Raw genomic sequence first — 23,073 nt, forward strand, 5'->3', positions numbered from 1 at the left:
AATTATTATTAAGCCTCCCACTGAAAAACCATGCATGTACTTACATGCTGACAAACACACTGCAGTGGGTTTCAGAAGGAGCGCGATCAATTACTAGGTTTACTGGCATATACTGAGAGTGCACAAACAAAATGGTGTTTTCTGTGTTATGATCGAGCGGCGAGTTGCTCTTTAACAACATTTCCAAAAGCATTACCTATGTATAAGTCGACCCCCCCCCCAATAACCTTAAAATCATCTTTCAGAAATTTGACTTATACACAAGTATATACGGTACTAATATATATATATATATGAATAAAAAATCAATACGAAAAAAATATATGAATGTTTATATCTTTTCTGTATTTATTTCCTGTGTGTTGACGTGTAGGAATACAAAAAGTCTTTTGAAAAAAACAAGAATGTTTCCTTCAAAAGCACATAATTTTCGACCGATCCTTTGATCTTCCTCAGTGTGAATGATAGAAAACATGAGTGAGCGGGCAGAAATAGCAGCGAGGGGAAGGGGCACGGGTATAGCCATTAAGGTAAAGATCTATTTGAATATGACTCTTCCAGCATTTTCGACTTGGAATGGTCAGCAACTTGTGTGGCCTCTATTCAAAACGAAGTCCTTCCACGCCACCCCATGAACACATTCGTATACGTGAACATACATGTATATACACTCGCGCACTACCACAAATGCTTCTTCACGTACATATACATACACAGGATACGCGCACTCTCTCTCTCTCTCTCTCTATATATATATATATATATATATATATATATAAAAGTGAACGTGTCTGTGTACATTTCTCTATGCAATAGCTCTGTCAATTTTTCGTCTACAGACTCGAAATTTGATATACAGGGTACTGAGATTTGGGAAAATCGATGTGATCGGTTTTTGGCCAGAAATTTGGCGATTAAGGGGTCAAAGTTCAATGATTTGACCTTTGAGAACTCTACCAAACTCCTCCGACAATTTTGGGTCTAACCACTTGAAATTTTAGACATGGATCTAACTTAATAACTTGATTTTAACCGAAAACAATAAATGTTTAAGGGGTCATAATAGGGGTCAAAGTTTTAAAAAATGTACCTTTATTTTTTTTGTTTTTTGCTCAACATACACCTCCAAATACCCGGGCAATGCCGGGCTGAAATGCTAGTATATATATAAATCCATTCTTCACAAAGCTCTACCCCTGCTGCAATGTTACATCTCTGTGCTAATTTTATAAACAGCTAACCTTGGGAATATTCTCCTTGCTCCGTTTCCATAAGTGTACCAATGTTTAAATGTAATGTGAACAAACGTCTTGCTGCAAAGCTCCTTACTTAGGATACTGCCTATAGATCTGTCTCGTAATTCATATCATCACCTTAAATCTCCATTTCTTACTTGGGATGAACTAATGTAAGCACAAAAATTTTTTTTTAAATCCACCATTTCAGATTTGCGGTTTCTATACCTACCAAGCTTCAGGCTATACTCTCCGCACTCTTTGCTCTAGAATGAAGTACAAAGGGCATTCCATAAGTAATGCTTCCTATTTTTTTTATTTAATGGATCAGAGTGGATTCTAAATTGCATCGTTATGATAACTTAATTTATTCATTCATGACCTGAAAGTTCCATCTTTCTGTTGCAGATATTGAGAGTGTAAGACTAATAAAGTAACCCTGTCATGGACGTGCTTCAGAGACAGATGCATCTTTGAATTCTTGGCAAAAGTGCATTGAGAATTGTGGTGACTATACAGAAAAATAAATTCTGGAGCACTAAAGGTCGCTCAATTTAATGGTAGCACTATCGTCTTCGTAGCTCTTCAACTTTTGGAATAAAAAAAATAGGAGGCTTTACTTTTGGAACGACTCTTGTAATTCATAATGTAGGTCCACTTACTTAGGGGGAAGATATTGTCATGCACATATCCCCCTAACCATCACTAATTCACAGCTTAAAAAAAATAAACAATAAAAACTAACAAATTGTCAAAAGTGTGTTAATTTTCTCTTTTGTTTATCTTGATTTTAATATGTATTTTTTTTTTTTTGTAATTTATTGTTATTTATTTATTTATTTATTTTTTTGAAAGCTTGAACTTATAATGAAGTACTCACACTTTCTTTTGTTTTCTTTTTAGGTTGAGGTCATATTTTCTAAAATGTCCCTGTAGGTATGTAATGTATACAAATTAAAACGCTTTTTTTTTTATGTGTGTGTTTGCATAAGTTGAGGATGAAAATTATGAATGTTTGATTAGTTGGCAAGAAGGACCACAATAAACTTGTTAAAAATATATACATTTTACGGTTATATAGTCAGGATTCTCTACTCTTTTTGACTTCCGGTTTCTGATGGTCAAGCAGACAAAAAAAATTCTTAACATGGTGAAATGTTGGGGGGTGGGGTCACGTTATCTGAGAAGAAGACAACCATTAATCAGAAGGGACCATATCTTGCTTGTCAATGTCATCCCATCTGCAAAACAGGAACAAGAAGTAAAACAAATCAGACAACCTTGATTTTTTTTTTCTAAGGAGAACAAAAAAATATTTTAATCTGTTTTTTTTTTGTCAACTATATATATATATATATATATATATATATATATATAAATTAAAGAAGTATATATTTTATTCTATTTATCAAATTTATTAATCATTTTTCTTATTTAATATGAATCGAAAATAAAAATGAGATCAGTTTCTGTCAGTTCCAAAAATTATTATGACTGCCATTCAATGTTCAGAGATAATGGATACCCTCTGTTAGGGTGGCTATGCAAAGCAAGAGTTGCTCAAGTTATAGCCACATTTCTCCTGAGACAGCATTGTTTGGTTCCGGTGACAAAAAATCCAGGATGATTGGAAACTGCTAAAATAAGCGGAGAACACATACAGCACCTGGAATTTCACCCATGTTAGTTTTGACCAAGCTCAACATCACTTAACTTTGGTGATCTAACAGGAACCAGTGTGTCACTATGATTATGGTGTATATGTTTCACAAATATAAGATGATCATTACCTCAAAATGTTAATGCAAGATTTAAAAATGTAAATAATAAGAAATGCTGTATATTGTTTTTATAAATTGTGTTTTTATAAAATGCGTGTTATTATTTTTTAAATTCATTGACAAAAAGGAAGACAAACTTGTTGGAAAAAGGTGCATATATTTTTATAAGTTTTATTTTAAGAAAAAATATTTTCTGTTTTATTGTCAGGTCAATATAAAGAAAAAAAAACAAACAAATAATATTGTCATTCTATTCTTCGTTATCGGATTTAATAATTATATTCAATATAAATGAAACCTGATTCAAGTTCTGTCAGTTTCAAATATACATTTTGATCAAGAGTTATTACCTAGAAATATTAATGCAAAGTTTAACAAATATAAATGGTAAGAAAAACACTTTATATTGCTTTTATAAAATGTTTGCGTGCTTACATAAAAATAGGAAACCTTTTTTTTTTTCAATGACAATAGAGAACACAAATTTGATGTATAATTTTTGCAAAAGTTTTTCACTTTTTTAAGAAAGAATATTTATTGTGGGTAATGTTAAAAGGTTGCAGTCAGAAGAAAGTGAAACAACTTCTGTATAGGCATTAAAAATGGTTTTATGTTGTTTTTGTTAAATATTATAAATTTATTAATGAAATATCATTTCTAGTGAAAATTAGAATTTCGTTTTTAGATAAACATGACATCAGATCAAGTTCAGTGGCTATTTTGTTTGGATTTAGCTTATTCATATAATCTCGACACATTTCAAACGTTTTTTTTTCTAATTTTACATGCATAATACTAAATGGATTTTAAATGTAAATAATTACTTATTTATTAATATATATATATATATATATATATATATATATAACAGATAAAACAATTTGTGTACTATACATAATGTTTGCTTGCGTTCTTCTCTTTCGTGACAAGACAAATAAGTTCCTTTGCCTTTTTCGCTCACGGATATATATCCTCTGTTCATGTACACTTTTTTTTTTAATTATGTTTTTCTAATTCTTTTCGTAAATTTTTATAACGTGCCCCAGCATATTATAAACATCCCAACCTCCGCATGTTAAGAACAGTTTTCGGAATTAACACCCAACCTCGAAAGCTGTTCATGGGAAGGTTGGGTGAGGGTGTTTATTCCGAAAGCCGTTCTTAACTGGCTGGGGCAGGTTTTAAAAAATACCGTTCTTTTTTTTTTTTTTTTATTTAATAATCATTGAAAAGTTTGTTTGTTTGGTCTTATTTTAATTAAGAATTATTGAAATTAGTTTAACTTTTTTTTTTCCAAGAGAATTATTGAAAACACTTTTTGCACTTTTTTTTTTCTTTTTTAAAGAATTATTGAAAACATGTTTTAAAATCTTTTTAAGTAATGAACTACTTAGTTTATGGAGCAATGCCAGCTATGGAACTGTGCATCACCTAAACAGTAATGAAAAACTTAGACGAAACTTCGAACACGTTTAGTACATTTATAAGCATATTTCTTATAGACAAAATAACTATTTTTAAGACACGAGAGATAATCCAAGGGAGATCACTCTGATAAGCATTTCCTGGCTGATTGCTGATGAAAGCATTATCGTTAAAAATAACTAGCGAAATAAATCCATTTGAACCAACGTCACTTTTGTAAAGTAGAATCACCGATGTAAGGGAAATAACCCTGTTGGGCTAAGATTAAACATTTTTTTTTCCTTCCCAGAAGAGAATTTGCTTAGGGGAATGTTATTTTTTATTTAAACGATGTTGAAAATGCGACGATAATTTCAGAACCTTTTTTTGTTTATTTAAGAAAGTTTATAACATTAGTAAACAAATATTAAGATATTTAATTTTATAAACTTTAAAATATAGATGTTACAGTCTTGCTTTTCCCTTTTTTTTTAATATTAAAAACCATAACATTTTTTTGATCTTATAAACTTTGTTACAATAGAAATAAAAAAAACACACACACACAGAAAACAATAATTGTTGCAGTTTTGTTTAATTAATATATAGAAATAAATGCATTTTTCAACATTTTAAGTTACATTGGTTTCAAATTCTCTTTTATATATATATATATATATATATATATATATATATATATATATTTATAAATAATAAGACATGTCATTTGGATTCATTGGACTATTGCTCTCATCTTGAGTGTGATTTTTCACCACGTTTTGGTCGGTGTAATCTCCAGTCTTCTTCAGGTATATCTTGTCGAACTCTGGAATGTTTCTGTTAAACTCAAGAATTTGGATAGAATTTCGAACAGAACTCTTTATTTACTTAATGAATGTATCATGCTCTCATTCCGTCAGCCATGATTGGATAGAAGTCCCAAATAATTTGCAATTGTATTTTGTGGTCGCCCACATTGAGAATTGAACCTTCAACCTTCAGGAAAATATCACTTTTACAATTTATTTTTCTAAGTACTCTAACCACTGCACTACGGGTACTTATGAAGTCCGTGTAGGCGACTGAAAAATACAATTATGAGAAAAATACTGGCGGGGGGGGGGTTAGAAAATAATTTTTTGATGAAATGAACGTCATCTGACTTCTCTGCCACCATGAATCATTTGAAGCCTTAGCTTGGTGAAATTAATATTTTCAGAGAGAACTGCTATAAAATGGGGGAAAAGGCATGAGGGGAAAGAAAGAAAGAAAGAAAGAGGACGAGAAAAAAGAAAGATAAAACAAAAGAGAAAGAGAGTTGAAAAAAAGAAAAATAAGATCCAGTCAAATAGCAACCAAAAAAATAAAAAAGTAAGGCTCTAGTGATTTGTCAGAAATCAGATTTTTCTTATTTAAAAAAAGAATTTCAGCCCCAAAACAAAACTCATCCATGGGCAGCTCTATCGATTTAAGTGGGTTATTACAAAGCAAAAGAAAATGCAATTCCACTAAAAAGTTGCATGAAATTAAAGTCACTTGGGAAAAACGGTAGTCATTTTGTTCATAAAGTCTCATAGGATTAGCGAATCTCTTCACAGAGGCAACCTTTCTAGAGCAATTGCTCTTGATATATCAAAGGCCTTTGATAGGGTATGGCATAAAGGTTTACTTCACAAGATCTCCAGCTATAGTATAGCTGGAAATGTCTTCTCAATTATTAAATCATTTCTCTCTGATAGGTTCATAAGAGTAGTAGTTGATGGGCAAAGATCAGAAGCTCACAGTATAAATGCTGGAGTCCCTCAGGGGTCCATACTGGGCCCAACTCTTTTCCTGATCTACATTAATGATCTTCCAAATCACATCCTTACATCATTCGTAGACATTTTTGCTGACGACACTACCATCTATGGTAGCACATCTAAGACAGTAAACGACCAAGTTCTCTCCTCTGATCTTGATCACGTTGTACAATGGGGAAAGGAGTGGCTAGTTACTTTTAATGCATCTAAAACCAAGCTTCTATCTTTACATCATCAACGTTCTGATCCCCATCTGGCATCAATTAAAATGAATGGCTCTCGTCTTGGGGAGGCCTCAAGTTTTGACAGGCTTCTGGGCTTTACCTTTACTCCTGATCTTAAATGGAATACGTACATCAAATCTGTTGCCAAGGCCACTGGAAAAATGGTCGGATCCTATCGATCCAGTAGATATCTCACTGCTGATGCAATTCTCTATCTATATAAGAGCCAGATACGTCCAAGGATGGAATACTGTTGCCACATATGGGCAGGAGCTGCTAGAAAAGACTTGTCCTGCCTTGATAGGGTTCAAAAAAGACTTCGTGGCCTGGTGGGAGATGTCCTTTTCTCTTCGCTGCAACCTCTGTCTCACAGAAGAGATGTTGCGAGTTTGTCTCTGCTTCATTGTTATTTTCATGGAAAGTGTTCGACTGAGCTTCAATCTATGGTCCCCCCCCTCGCCAAACTTTCACAAGAAACACTAGACTAGCTGAAAACATTATCAATAATTTTCCCCACTCTTTATCTGTGTGTAAACCTAAACATAGATTCCATGATCAAAGCTTCTTTCTTAGAACTGCACGCCTGTGGAATTGTCTTTCGTTTTCCTGCTTTCCAGCTGTCTATAATATGGTTGTCTTCAAGTCCAACGTGAACAAGTTTCTGATGAGCCGTTCCACTTAAGTTAACAAATTTACCAAACTTCCATTACTATTGATTACTATATTGTCCTTTTGACTACTCTACACTCTTTAACCCTTATCCTTGAGTGGCCGATCGGCCTTGATAAGTGGTGACGCCTATGTAAAAAAACAAAAAACAATAATGATACTTCAAGTTAGTTGCTGCTGATGCTTGATATAGTGTTGCTGGAGGAACAGTTAAATGCACATAGCAACATAAACATGTTTTACCATAAAAACATTCTCACGCACAATGTCAAACAAAGCCGGTCCTGTTTTCTCTATGAATTTTAGTTCCCAATTTACAACTTTTGTAATTGAAGTTAATTGGAAAAAACAGTTACTATGTTTACATTACAGAAAATACTAATGCTTCAAGTCAACTGTTGCTTGTTTGAATACCTACTGAATGACCTCCTATAATGTTACAAAGCAATTGTTATTTATTAGGTATGTGCAAAATGAATGTAATATTCCCAAAATGTTTTAACATTTTGACTCCTCCCTACAATTAAAAATTCAACAAAATTCAGGAATTCAACCAATTTTAATGACATTTTCAGTATTTATTAATTAACAATCACAGAATATAAGGAATTCATAATTTCTGCCTAAATCTTCATGACAAGTGTGTAAACAAAAACAGTTTTACTAAAGTTATAGTTTTAAATACTAAATAAAAAAGTCCATGAATTTATTTTTGCTTTTTTTATGACAATAAAGCATCGTAGATGTGAATAAAAAGGGTTTTTCTTGTCAATATTTCAGGAATGTGATGAAAAAAGCTGTTAAAATCTGTGTTAATGAAATCAATATAGCATGAAGGAAAATTAATTTCTCGAACTATCGATATTTTCATTGAATTAAGAATTGTTTATTCAATATTTACACGCAAAAAAAAAATATATATATATAAATAAATAAATAAATAAAAATAAATAATGGCAAACTATTTCATGAGATATTTAATGATAATTTCCGGAAAAATTTTTAGATGTAATATTTTATCTAAAAAAAAAAAAAAAAGAAGTATTAATAAATCATTTTCTTTCAAATTTGAATTCAGTACTTGTACGTTTAATCAAGTCATTAAAAAATAAAAACATCGAAAAAAAGGTTATATTGTACGTATCCGTTCTGAACCGAAGATCTCCGAAAAAAAATTTCACTTAATTTGATCGAGTAGTTATTTTTTTTCTTCTTTTTTTTTTTACAGCAGAAAAACATGTTTTTATGAGAGCACATTGAAGGCAGATCTTGGATTTTTTTCTTAATTTTTGTTTGGAGTTTAGAAACGCCACGGGAGATAACTCCAGTTAAAGCAGCAACACTCCTTTCCAATCTTATAAATAAAATATAATAAAATATAATAAAAGGAGGATCTCCCACCCCCATAAAACACCCACAAAAAACATTCATCTAGCTAGAACAACAGTCAACAATTTCTATTACTTTCTATCCGTGCCTAAAACCAAACAAAAATTCCATGAACAGTGTTTCTTTCCTATACTATGGGACTGCTTTTCAACTGACTATAACATGGTCGTTTTCAATTTTTTTCTTGCTGAACCGTTCTATTAAATAATTAAACCATACCCAAGTTCCACCATTACTGATCATCACGGTTTTGTCTCACCATCTACCTAACTCGCATTAACCCTTATCCTATTGTAGTTGTTTCTAGAGCTTGATAAGCAGAACCCCTAAGTAATAAATAAATAAATACATAATCCAATTAGAAAACGATAAGAACGAATAGTTAATTAATGAGATGTCCTTTTGCAAAGTGATATGTAAATTAGTTAACTTACATAGCTTTTTACATCAAGGGGCTTCATGTCTTTTCTGTAGCGATTTTAAAAATATTAATTATTTTGACTTTTTTTTTTTTTTTTAAATTTAATTTTTATTCAGTTTTTGTTTCACTGACATCAAATTTTGTCAGTGATCTCTTTTTTTGGTTTAAAAAAATCCTATTAATATTTGGAAGCTATTCGAATATAAATTTGTTTTCTAATTTTTTTTTTATAATCTTTATTCTTAAATATTTTTATTACAAATAAATAAATGTTTTGGAAATAATAAACAAGGGCAAGAGCTATTAATCAAAAATGAGAAAATGTCCAACGTCGGCAGCATTCAAGGAATGTAACATTAAATAGTGATGGCCTTTGTTCAGCCTTAAGAGAAAATGATTAACCCCTGTGAAAGTGTTTGCGAATGTAATTGTGAAGCAAGTGTTGCGCAATCTGTAGCCTTACCCCTCCTGAGTCAGTACTGCCTTATTCCCATGGCAAGGAGAAATCCAGGACTGAAAATAATGCCGGCATAAGCAAAGAGCACATACAGCACCTAGTATTACCAAATGGTCACCCATTGATTACTAGCCAGGCTGAACGATACTTAACTTCCCATTAGTGATCTAACGGGAACCGGTGTAAATGTAAATGTGATTTTGTCGTGTCAATATTAAATAGTATTGAGATAAAAATTGAGAGGCAAATAATTAATAAAATGACCCTTTCCAAAACCAATATGAAAGTATCAAACAGTCTCATCGGATGTTCTCATGACTTGGAAAGCTGATACAAGCCTCAAGCATAATAATAATAATAATAATAATAATAATAATAATAATAATAGCGATAGAGTATTTTTGTTAATTTGATAAATATAACCAATTGTTGTTTGTAAGCCAATAAATGTTTAAAAACTGTTTTGATACAAGGGAAGCAAGTCAGTTAGTCAATATAAGTTGCCTCCCTTTAATATATTTTCTTTATAATTTTTCATTTTTTGATTTGATTTTGGGGCACTTGTGCACGCACAACAACAACACTGACCCGCAGAGATTTATTTATTTATTTCAACGACGGAAGATTTACAGGGGCGATAACTTAAGTTTTACTTTAATTAAAAAAAAAACAAAAAAACAACGTTTTATTAAAAATATACTTACAATGACTTTCGTTAAAATCTTCGGAAAAAAATCAACCAGTTTCAATCATTGAAAAACAAAATAAATGATTCTTAAAAATCTGTTTTAATGCAATAAATGTTTTTAAAACTGTATTTTGATACAATCAATGTGTTGCTTTCGGTTCAATTATTTCTGTGTTATTTATTTACCGTGTCCATTAACGAAAAAAAGTAGGAGTTATCGCCCCTTGTCACTCTTCTCTTCCGTCGCTGAAATCCAAAAAATCGCTACGGCGGATCACTTATCATGCATACGTGCCGATTTCTGTTATTAACTATTTCTTATATTAGTATATACCAAAAAAATTTGTCCCGTTAGATCAGCCATTAAGCTACCGTTAGATTATTTAAATCCGGAAGTCAGTTTAATTTTAAAAAAAGGAAAAAAAGACAAAATTCGGCACTGTTTTATAGTTTGGAGACAACTCCCGTTTATTCAATAATTTAGGACGTGATATTTTTATTAAATCAAAACATTAAAAAAAAAAAAAAAGCTGTGACGATTTTTTTTAATGTGACAAAGTTTATAACATTCATAATATAAAAATGTAGTCTTTACGCGACTATTAAGAGAATCGTTTTTGTTTTTATATAATTTATAAACGAACAAACGATGTTTATTATTGATCTTTCATCCTGTGTGTGTGTATGTATGTGTGTGTATATATATATATATATATATATATATATATATATATATATATATATATATATATATATGCCTCCACAGCAATAGAGTCTGCGGATCAAGGATCGGTCTCCAAAGCCATCTGAGGACCCATGACCAGACACAATCTCACCGACAGAAGAACAATCATACTCGTCACAAGTGATTGCCAATGATATCATATATATATATATATATATATATATATATATATATATATATATATATATATATATGTTATAAAAATATATACGGCAATTAAGCTACACAGAATATTCCGCATTTCCACACTAGGATTTCTAAGCCTGTCGAATCCTAATGTGGATGAAATGCAGAATATTCTGTGTAACTTAATTGCCATGTATACTTTTTATAACTTACTACCTAGCTCTACTTATGTATTGGACACTGTTGAAGTAAATATTTAGTTTATGCATAAAATTATACTTTCGTATATAAATTATGTGATTAAATGAAGTAATCATGTATATATATATATATTATTTATTTTTTTTATTTTATATATATACTAGCAAAGATACCCGTGCTTCGCACGGAGATTTGTTGCGCACTCGGGTACCAAAATCTGTGGGCACCTTTCCAGTAAGTTGATGTTGTAAGAGCAACGATTGCATAAGGTGATTAACATTTTAACTACCTCTTGTAGTGACTGAAATTCAATCAGGAACTTCACAAAACATTTTCATCAAAAAGGAAGGTTACTTGATGTTACATAGTAAATTTTTCATTGAAGTAATTTTCAACTCTTGCTTAAATTTTATCTTGCACATTCAATACTAAAAACTTACCACAATCAGATCATGTCAGTTTTTCCTCATATCCATTTCTCGAACTTTTCACTGAAGAGCCTCAGGGTAAACTACATTTCTGCTGCTTTGATTTGGAGCCAGAATGTAGAGTTTTTCTGAACTTCCTGTCCGGCTGATGGAGACGTAGAACATACCGTGACTGAAGCAGTCTGATGTCAAGTCTACGCCAATGGTGTTAAATGTCTGACCTTGACTTTTGTTTATGCTCATTGCAAAACACACCTTCACAGGAAATTGGAGTCTCCGGAATTTAAATGGAAGTTCTGAGTCCGATGGAACTAAGGGGATCCTTGGCAGTAGAACGGTTTCGCCTTTGTAGGGACCACAGGAAATGGTGGCCTCAAGTACATTGGTGTGCAATCTGGTGATAACACATCTGGTTCCGTTTGTTGTTTTTGGCGGTTCCAAGGATCGAAGAATCATGATTGGCGATCCAATTTTGAGATTTAAAATGTGTGGAGGCATTCCAGATATCTCCAAAGAGTTTAAAAACTCCACAGGGTAGTGAACAGCTTCATATTCATTAGTAGCCGAATCAACTGACTTGTATTGCTTTGTGTCTCCTGGAAATTCATCCATTATTGAATTGTTCAAATGATTCACATTGCTGTTTAATGGCGAAATAATAGCCCTCTCAGCAAGCCAATCCGGTGATTTTCCATTGTTTTGCAGGTCTGGGTACACTTTGTCTTTCAGTTGCTTCTGATTACCGACACATTTACCAAGCGCAGTTGGAATCTTAATTGTGTCAGGTGAAGAAGTGATAGGAAACTGACCATTACCGATTTGGAGAAGCAATTTTGAGAAGTCTGCTGCAGCTGTGTTATCAGAGATATAGGCTCTCATATTAGTAGTCAGTCTCTTCACTATAACGTGCCTCCAGAGATAGGATTGTTTCAAACTTGCATTGACAATGTTAGCCCTTGTGCCATTTTTAACCACTGGGAGGATTTGACGGAAATCACCGCAAAATAAGGTTGGAATGCCACCCATGGGATTCTTGTTTCCTGTGATGTCTTGCAGTGTTCAGTCAATTGCTTCATAAGCACTCTTGTGCGTCATTGGGGCTTCGTCTACAATGATTGCAGAGGTGTCTCTAATTACATTTGCCAAGGCTGAGTTACCAGTAATTTTGCAAACTGGCTGATCCATTCGATGAGTATCCAAGGGTACTTTAAAAGTGCTGTGAAGAGTGCGGCCACCTTGTAGTAGAGTAGCAGCAATGCCACTGAATGCTGTTGCAAGCACAATCTTTCTCATGGATCTAATCTTTGCAAGGATCAAATTGATTACAAAAGTCTTGCCCGTACCACCTGGAGCATCAAGAAACATCATGTTTTTGTTCATTTCACCTTGTGCTTCCAACATTGCCATGAATGAATTGTAAACTTCTCTTTGAGAATCGGTCAGTTTTTCTTGCATATTTTCTGCTTGTAGGGAAAGTTCTTCAAGATTATAAGTAACTTCACGTTGATACTCTCTCGCGAGTCTTTCATCTCTCCCTTGCGTTGGTGCAGGTAATCCATAGCTTGCCAATGGTTGACCGCACATAAGGAGAACTTTTTCTTCAATTAGACAAAGAGTTTTATTGTAGATGTCCTCATTAAAATCTGCTTCTGGATTGTTAACTTCTTGCCTGTATCTGTGAAGAATGTCTTCAGATATTACATCACGAAAAGCCATCCAGATCTCAAGAGGATTTCTTGGCTCACAGGCTGTTAAAATTATCACAAATAGGCTTCGCAAATTTGAAGGTGATTGAGTGGCACTTGCCTCTCCTACTGCTTGATGCAAGTGATGGTCATTTTCTAGAAGGCCTCGAGCAAGGCACGCTGCTCTGTATGTTTCAAACACCTGACCATTGTATGCTCGCAAATTTTGAAATGAAGTTGGACCAGCAACCTCATTGAGCAACAGGCGTAAGAAATAACACTCCCCTGCTTTTGGACTAATCGTGTAGATTCTCCCAATGCATGGTGCCTTCCATACATCATCATTTTCAGTACCTTCAACTTGTACCCCACGCATTCTTCTCATCCATTTCTTTGTCGATTTGTTCCAAGTGTAAAACTCAGGGACTTCTGCGTATTTGAGACCCCTTGCAAAGTCATCCTCATGGCAGAGTTGAAAAAATGCTGTCAAAGTTGTGGCAGGCGGTGGACCTTGGGCTCGTTCCAGAGCAGTATCAGCTGAGAACATGACACGCTGCCCATTTTCAAGATGAACAGAAAGTTGTACAATTGGGGGGAAATGTTCATAGATGGGATGTTCCAATATCCTCCAGGCCGCCTCTGAACTGCCGACATACCTTGCATTCTGGAACTGCTGGATCTCATCCACAATGTGACTTTGTACTTGGCCTTGTTGGTTAGCTGCTCCATCAGTTCTTTGTAGTTCAAACACTGCTTGATCACATCCTTTATTCACGTATTTGAGGACATATTTGATGCTTTGGATCGAGCTGCAAATTTCTACGTTAATGTGAGCGTTGAACTGCTGAAGGAGGACCTTGTTGTACGGAACAATCCACTGGTTTGTTATTTCTTGATTAACATACCGACCATTTCTCTTCATCCTTATTGTACCAGTCTGGCCTCCATCTTCTGGTTTTCTTCGCCTGTACTTGGGGTAAGAGTCTTGGCCTTGCTCGGTACACTGAAGAAATTCTTTTGGGTATTTTTTGGAACATTTGTTGTCAATCATACATGGACAATTTGGATTAAATGGTCCACAAGGTCCATGCACCATATGTGCCATCACTTTAGCATGAAGATCAGGATCTTCCTCTTTGTCAGGGATCTCTGCAGATATGCAGAGATCCATTTTTTCTGGTAGAAGTTTGTCCTCTGGGGCCTGCCAGGTGAGGATGTGTGCATGCGGCAGTCCTCTTTTTTGATATTCAATACTGTACAGGAAAGCCCTCAGCCTGCCAAATCCTCCCTTTTTAATAAATTCAAGTAACTTTTTTAGCTTCTGCCTGAAAACCCTGGCAACAATATCTGGACGATCCTGAGGGTCTTGCCCTTGAAGACAATTTTCTGTAATTTCTGTCCACTTTGGATTTGTTGTGAACGTGATGAAGAGGTCGGCTCGGCCCATTCGCCGAACATATGCCATGGCATCACTTTGACGCTCAAACATGTATCGAGGGCCTCCTGTATAAGTTGCCGGAAGTACAACTCGTTGACCAAACTGTTCTGGATTCCCATCCTCCCTAAGAATTGAATCTCTCAAGTTGCTATAATTGTCAGCTCTCAGGGTCTGTTGCTCACGCCTCAGGAACTGTAAACGTTCTGTTTCAATCTTGCAGTACACATCCACCAGCCATTGTTGAAATAGCCTTCGGTACCAGAGAAAATAGTTTCCAGGCCGAGTCATTAAATGGTACGAATAAAATTGCTGTTGGGTAACTTTTCGCCCATTGGATGCCTTCATGTAGATGTTGTAAGATGGAGAACCATAGGGGTACATTAACGGGTACATTAAAGTATCGTAGAGGGGATGTAGTTCGGAGATCCATTTTAATGTATCATTTCTAAAACGCAAGACAATATCCCGGTTAGCTGTTGGTTCATTCTCCATTAATATTCCAATCTCATACGTTGTTGTTGGAGCATTGAATCGCCGTGGATGCTCTTCTTGCGGCCTTCGGTCTTCCCTTATGACAACTTTATGTTCTACCAAGTGTTCTTCTTCAATCCTCTCCTTTGTTGTTTTCAGCTGACAAATAAAGCTGTTGTTCTCATGTAAAAATTCAGTCAGACTTTGGAGAATGTCTCTATTGAGTCTACTGTCACGTCCCCGATTATGTAGTTCCTCTTTCAGACTATCCAAGAAGTAGACTTGAATAAACTTTGCTGTTTCATCTTCAGGTGGTAAAAGACTCCCAATCTGGTGGCAAACCTGGCCTCGAATTCTAAAAGAAGGATTCCACCCATGTACTGCCGCAATTTTGTAACCAAATGATGTCATTGCAAAACAATTGTTATAACAGCGTAGATTTTGCAGAAAATCTTTAGAGATGGGACCATTGCCGGAGAGCAAATCTTGAAGCAACTGAGGCAGTGGTGGAAAGCTATCAAGCACAACTTTGCCAGAAGAACAACAACAACCAGGGGTTTCTCCTTTAAATTTTACAGCTGAGCAATGTTGACATACTTTGTCCATTTTTCCTATATCAGCTGTAGTGAGAGAGTCATTTTTGTTGTAGAGCAATCCTTTTCTATTGCAGTGTTCTATTTCATGGTGTCTCAAAGCAGTCATTCGTTGTCTAGCTGCCTCGTTTTCTGTCAATTGCTGGGGCAAAGTCATACTCTCTCTCCATGCAGCCTCTCGTTGTTGCCCTTGGTATAGGCGAAAGCTTCGTTGGGTTTCCGATTCATTCTGATGTCGTTGAGCCACTCTCAACTCACCTTGTGTACGTCTACTTACCTCATATAATTCATTCGATCGTAATATTGCTTCTCTTTCCAGTGCATATCTTTGCCTTTCTTGAATTTCATCTTGTGATGAATTTAACCGCCTTACAGCATGTCTAGTTCTGTCAGCTTCACGTTGGGTTTCTCTTTCCAAATCTGACAGTCTTGCTCTCCTTTCTCTTTGACGTATCCTGTTAAGTTCTAGACGTCTTTCTCTATCTGAATTGTTTTCATTGGAGCGAATTGCAGCAACTCTTAGTCTATTAGCTTCCAATCTTTCCATTCTTTCTTCCTCACTTTCGTTTCTACTTCGTTTGGGTGGCATAATTTCGGTTTTAAACGGAATTGTTTAACGATATTAATGATTGTAAATTAATTAAGCGTAAAGGAAATGTATACTAACTGAAATGGACGAACTATAAATAATATTTCTGAATAGTACAATTATAAACAATTATATTGTACCTATTTACTATGCCTCCCCACGGGACAGAGTTAGACACCAGGGTCGTTTTTTAACGTGGAGAAAAGGTACAAAAATAAAAATTGTCTCAGTCGTGAAGGATTTCTCCTCCACCGAAAGAGAACAAGAAAATGAAGTGCAGCATCTGAAGAACAGATACTACACTTTGATCTTGACCAAAAGGAATGAATAAAAGCGACCTACGTGTGACTCATTACTTCCGGGTGTAAACGTCACAATCTAAAAGTAATAATTAAAAAAAAAAAGTAAATGTAAAATAAATGTAATACCAACTTAGGTTAACTAAGTAAACAGTACAATTAAAACAGTTCTATTAAAACAAATAATTACTAAGATCTAGGTAATTGTTAGTCTCATTGTTATGGTTTTAAAGAAAAAAATGTGTAAAAAAAGTTCTGCTTTTGTGAGTACGTGTATTTCTTTTAAATTACATAACCTTTTTATTTTATTAATTATATCTCTTTTAAATTTATATATTTTGTTAGTAAACTGGAAGAAATTCAGTTGAATAAAACCTTGTTCGTGTTCTTTACGTTAAACTCACCTTTTTATAAAAGGTTCATCCGGTTTAAAGAAAGCGCTAAGTTTAAATAAGACTGGAAATAACTAATTCAATATATAAATAGAAAAATGAAATAAATATAAGCTTTAAGTCTTAAGATAGTAATAATCAAAATGTAATAAATTATTTGTAGTTCAAATCTATGATAAGACAGGCTTTCGAAATAGGCTCGACCAGAAAGATTAAATTGGAACGAAATTATAATCTCCGTGCCATTTTCAAAACAACCCCACAAAAGTAACGGTATCCTGCAGTTGGTTAAATGACAATGGTTGTAAGAAAAATGTAAAAGAAAATGCGCTTATCTGTTTATTTTGACCTGTTTTATTTAATTAAAAAACGAAGTGACTATTCGCAGCCGGCTGCGGCTATTCTAAAATGCTATTCGCAGCCGGCCGGCGGCGAAACCGGAAGTTGTCGAGTCGACGGTATTTATCTCAAAATTATAAAAAAAAAACTTACCAGAAATTTATATTCACTTTATTGAAAAGAGCATAAAATTTCACATTGAACCTGAAAATTACGTAAAAATTGAACTAATAGAAAAATTTAGATCGATTTTTAAAGTTAAAAAAAAGTGAACTCGTAAAAATCAATGTATTTGTATACGTAAAAAAATGGCTGCTTGTAACATCGGAGAAACGCGCTTAGACATTTTGTAAACATTGTTTTTAAAAAATAAAAAATAATACTTCTATTATGTTTTAAACGACTGTAATAGTTTATTTTGGAAGTATATTTCATAAGGAAAATAAACAACCCACTTTAAAAACAGAAATTACGAGTTTTATATATTTTATTCGCAGTTTTTTTGTTGGGGGTGTCAAAAATTCCGCCTAAAATTCTGATACACCTAGCGGGCGGGCAACGAAGCCTGTAAAATGGCGACAGGTAGAGCCAGTCTCCAGGGGTTAATACCATCTAAACGGTAAATTTGCTGTGGGGTTGATTATCAGATTCGTTGTCAGCGACCCGAAAACCTGTGTAAGAAGGCAGGACTAAAGTGATCGGTGTTATGAAAGAATGGTAATATCGAGGTTCAAAAATATCAGTAAATACGCTAATTTTATTAAAAATAAACTTTGCCAAAAAACACAAATTATTTACTAAAAACAAAAATATTTCGCAACTGAGCAAGTGATAAGCCACGCCCATGCCGTTCTCTGCATGAATACCCCAAATTCTCCGCTGTGTTAGTAATGAAAAACTAAAACAAATAATTAAAATGAAAAGACATGTTAAATTCTCCGCTCAAAATAAAAAATGGGAGAGAGAAAAATTAAATTCGCCACTGTGTTGGTAATTAAAAATTAAAACAACTTATTTTTTACTTGTAAACTGGTTTATTAATTGTAGAAAACAAAAATAAACGGGAGAAAAAAGCAGCTCAAAATGAAAGAAATTGTTAAATTCTATTACAAAAGAAAACAAATTATTTTTACAATTCTAGCCAAGAATTTACTTAAGATTTGTCTGACGTCACTTCCGGTCAGCTGATGCGACCGGCTGCGAATATCAACGGCCTTAATAAAACATTGGCTATAACTGGAAGAGAGCGTTATGTTTTGGGGGTTGTTTAAAAAATAGAATGGAAATAAAGTTAGTTCCGTTTTAATTGTCTTTAATTGCGGCAAGCGCTAACAAAATCGAAAAATCACTGTTTATATTCGAAATGTTAACTTTTATAGGTTTACAGGTTTGCTGACAAGGCTGGGGGTGTTTAATACAATTATTTTACTAAATTGATTTTTTTCATTTAAAAATAAAATTATTTCTTTTTTAATAAAGTTTTATTTTAAAATATTTGTTTTTGTTTATTTATATAAAATTACGATAGTTGAATTGTATTCTTTCAATTATATTGGCAAGTAAAATATAAAAGATTAAAACGGAACGAAATTGAAATTTCCATTACATTTTCAATACAATCCCAAAACATAAAGCTTTGCTCGCCAATGAATTGTTTTGATAATATACGTAAAGTGAAATAAATCGAATATAAAATTAAATGAAAATATATTAAATAATTAAATGTTAAATAGATTTTGTAAATAGTACAGTTGAAATAATTAGAATATTTCCAATATGTAATAAGGTCGAGGTAATTAGTTAAAGAGATTTAATATAATGTGATATGCAAATGAGCATAAGTCATTCGATATGGGGGTGGTTTGTAGACTAGTATATAAAGAAATTAGGCAAAGATTCTTATGTCTCCTATAACAGAAACATCCTAAAATGGGTTCTAATGTTTCTCTACCAGGAGAGATCTACCCTCTTACCTCCTTTATATTTCGTTGATGATGGAGAGCTGTACACACAGACAGAAACACACGAACCCTATTACTTTATAAAAATATATATATATATATATATATATATATATATATATATATATATATAGTGGAACCTCTAGATGCAAAAGACTCTGCTTATGATGTATTCAGCTTATGAAACGTGATGGGAAAATTTTTTGTCCCTGCATACAAAAATTTTCAGGATATGAAAGCTACAAATGAGAAAAAGACTATTTTACATGCAGTAATTTCTTCAAAAATCTTTTTCAAATTGAATTTTATTTGTTTCAAAAGATTTTTTTAGAAATTTTATGGAAATATTTATGTTGATTTTTATCTGAAAAGTATATTTTTCTTGTACTTGAATTTGTGTCCCCCCCCCAAATGTTCTTTTTAAAAATTGAAAAATTAATGTACGCATTACAATTTTTACCACTTTTGAAGAGGAAGGAAGGAAGTAAAATGTTTTGCTTTAATTTTTATTGTACACCCTCTGAAACTTTTGTAAGGGGTTGAGGAGTTATTATTTGTCTTAAAAAATCACAAATTAGGTGTAAGAAAGTAAGTAATCATTTCATTTTTCTTCTACGTGTCTGAGTGACCATAGATTGGATTGAGGTCATGACTTTACGAGTAATGATAAAAAGAAATGATTAAAAAATGAATTCATATCTCAGTTAATGAGATGAGAGTTCATATAGAAACGTTATTTTAATTTGAATAAAATAAAATACGCATCAAGTGCGCTTAAAAGCCAAATACAACATAATATTAAGAAAATAAACAAATATTTTACTTGTTTGAAATTTATCACAAATATATTTCGGAGGTATACTCCATCTTCAGTATGTTGATTTTTTTCTTTTTTTTCCTTTTCTTCTTCCTTGCCATGTTGTAAATATGGAGAAATAAAACGTTTCTATATGAATTCTCATCTCATCCTTGACGTTATTCCTACGTTGCCTATGCACAGTTCAAATATTTCAAAATACAACCGCTAGAAACAACGTGCGACTCTTTACAGACTTCTTTTCTCCAAATTTACAACATGGCAAGGGAGAAAAAAGGGGGAAAAAAAGAAACAAATCAACCAACTGAAGATGGAGTATACCTCTGAAATATATTTGTTATAAATTTCAAACAAGTAAAATATTTGTTTATTTTCCTAATATTACATTGTATTTGGCTTTCAAGCATACTTGACGCATATTTTATTTTATTTATATCTCAGTTGTTTTTTTATTAATAGAATTTTATATTAAAGAAAAGTAAAAAATATATAGTAAGTGAAGATATTAATGGTTAGGTACTATTCGGCTCATGTCGCATTCTAATTTTATCTGTATAAAATTCAATGAGTTTTCATAGGGCTTGGAACAGATTAGACAGTTTATGTATAAAACGCCTTTCAGGATACGAAAATTTCAAGATACAAAAACCAAGCTGGAACCAATTTTGTATCTAGAGGTTCCACTGTAAATGTTTTCGTAAATGATGTTGGTTGTTGCGATGTTAATTGCCTCAGCATTTCAACATCTTTCGTTGTTTTCCGTTAACTTCCCCAAAAATTCCAATGATAGTGCGATACTTATTCTGCATAAGTACCCGATTAAAATAGATTTTTTCCCCCAAACATAATTCAATCCAAAAACCCAGGAATATTTTAACATGTAATTTATACAATTAAAATATACAGGAAAAATCCTTAGGGAAACAAACTAAACTTTGGCATGATAAGGAGACTTTGTTGGTTTGGTCACATTGAAAGATTAGATGATAGAGCTTGATTTAAAAGATGTAGAACAATTAAGTTAACAGTGTCAGTTGGCAAAATATGGGAAGGAAATGATAAGGACGGTTTTGAGAAAAAGTGTGATAAAGAAACACTCGTCTAGCTGAAACCACTATCAATAATTTCCCTCACTCTTTATCTGTGCCTAAACCTAAACGTAGATTCCATGAACAAAGCTTCTTTCTTAAAACTGCACGCTTGTGAAACTGTCTTCCGTTTACCTGCTTTCCAGCTTACTACAATATGGTCGTCTTCAAGTCCAATGTAAACAAGTTCTTGATGAGCCTTTCCCCTAAAGTAATCCAATTTACCAAATTTACACTTCTAACGATTACTATGATATTGTCCTTTTGACCACTGTACACTCGTTAACCCTTATCCTCGAGTGGCCTCTGAGCCTTGATAAGTGGAGATTCCTTTGTTTAAAAAAAAAAAAAAAGGTTAGTTTATAAATAAATCTCTAAAAGCTGTCTGACACATGCCAGCATGTAAACCGGATGTTAACCGAATATGTTAAAGGCATCAAAGCATTTTTTTTATTAATGTTTTTATCTTTGTTACATTAAACAAAACAAATAAAAGCATTGCAGTCATTCTTTAATACCATTTTCGATTCCTCTCCACCTATCGTCATATTTTCGACATTTTAGGACAATTCCTCCAAGTTACGTTTGTTTATCGTCCCACATTGTTTTCTAAAGCAAAATTTTAGTCAATGAGAGTTATTTCCCTTGCATCAGCGCAGTACTTTTACATGAGCGCAATGATCTTTAACCTATCATGACGTTTTGTATAATATTTCTATACAAGGAAAGTAACAGTTCTGAATTTTTGAGATGAGAGATGATTATTTTATATGAATTAATCAGACTAATGTTCTCATCTCGAGTGTTATTTACACAGTGTTTCGGTTGATGTAACCTCCAACCTTCTTCAGGTGTAATTTCTTGAACTCTAGAATCTTTTTGTTCAACTTTGGAATCTGCACAGTTTCCAATGAAATGCTTTATTTAATCCACATCAGTAGTATGCTCGTGTTCTGTCAGCCATGAGCGAGTAAGAGTCATAAGTAATTTGCAATTATATTCTTAGTATAGCTCGCACTTGGGATTGAACCTTCAACCTTCAGAAGAGTGTCACTTAAAACGTAATTTTTGACCTAGCACTTTATCTTTTATTTTTTTAATTTTTTAAAATTCCATTTTTACTCTAAATAAGGCACATCGCCACTTTGATGTAGGAGACTACTATCAGGGACATAAGTTGCAGGGATACTATGTAGGGAGTTGAACAGCAAGATGTCTGTTCACATTACACTTGAACTTCTGCATGTCAGTACAGTTGGTAAAGCAGGAACCCCAAAGGGAGTTCCAAAGTCTAGCAGTTCTGAGGGAGAAACTATTAGAGTAGAAGGCTTTTTTACATCTACGGATCTCTACTGTGTAGGGGTGGGATTTCGCTGCTTGTCGAGGGTATTTACATCGAAGGGGTACAAGGGCTCATAGTTCGGAGTATTCACCATTAAAATACTTGTAGAACAGACAAAGGTATGCAACATTTCATCGATGGGACAGAGGTTGACAGTTCAGAACCTATGAGGTTGGCGACTCTTTTTTTAACTCTGTCCAGGAGCAAGAGACTTGGGGGACGTTGTGAGAATAACACACAAGATGAGAACAGCAGTATGAATTTTTCAAATAAAATAAAAATTGCGAATCTTTATATATGATATGTAATTTCGAACTGAACCCTTTAGTTAATTCGTGGGTAGATTGTTCTTGTTTTATCAGCAATGAATGGGTAGTAGTGTTTAGTAATATATATATATATTTGTTTTTTAATTTAATTCTTGATGATTATTAATGCCAGTCGTGAAGATTGAACCTTCAACCTCTAGAAGACTGTCATTTTGATGCT

At 33.4% G+C, this 23,073-nt stretch overlaps 1 protein-coding gene and 1 long non-coding RNA gene across 7 annotated transcripts in view; one reads left to right on the forward strand and one right to left on the reverse strand.

Annotated features, from left to right (window-relative positions):
- LOC145293736 (rho guanine nucleotide exchange factor 7-like) overlaps window positions 1–23,073 on the forward strand; it is a 624,934-nt gene that overhangs the window by 123,388 nt on the left and 478,473 nt on the right. For 5 of the 6 annotated variants that reach the window (XM_080140205.1, XM_080140207.1, XM_080140210.1 and 2 more), the window contains exon 2: window positions 2,139–2,171. The exons of the other annotated variant lie outside the window; for it this stretch is intronic. The gene's annotated coding sequence lies outside the window, so the exon portion shown is untranslated. The remainder of the gene's footprint in view (window positions 1–2,138; window positions 2,172–23,073) is intronic. 6 annotated transcript variants of the gene reach the window in all.
- LOC145293740 (uncharacterized) overlaps window positions 2,002–23,073 on the reverse strand; it is a 37,959-nt gene continuing 16,887 nt past the window's right edge. The window contains exon 2 of the long non-coding RNA XR_013869758.1: window positions 2,002–2,476. This is a non-coding gene — a long non-coding RNA (uncharacterized LOC145293740). The remainder of the gene's footprint in view (window positions 2,477–23,073) is intronic.

The sequence above is a fragment of the Euprymna scolopes genome, chromosome 15, assembly GCF_053919585.1.
Source record: "Euprymna scolopes isolate OS-2025 chromosome 15, ASM5391958v1, whole genome shotgun sequence".
NCBI classification, from domain to species: domain Eukaryota; kingdom Metazoa; phylum Mollusca; class Cephalopoda; order Sepiida; family Sepiolidae; genus Euprymna; species Euprymna scolopes.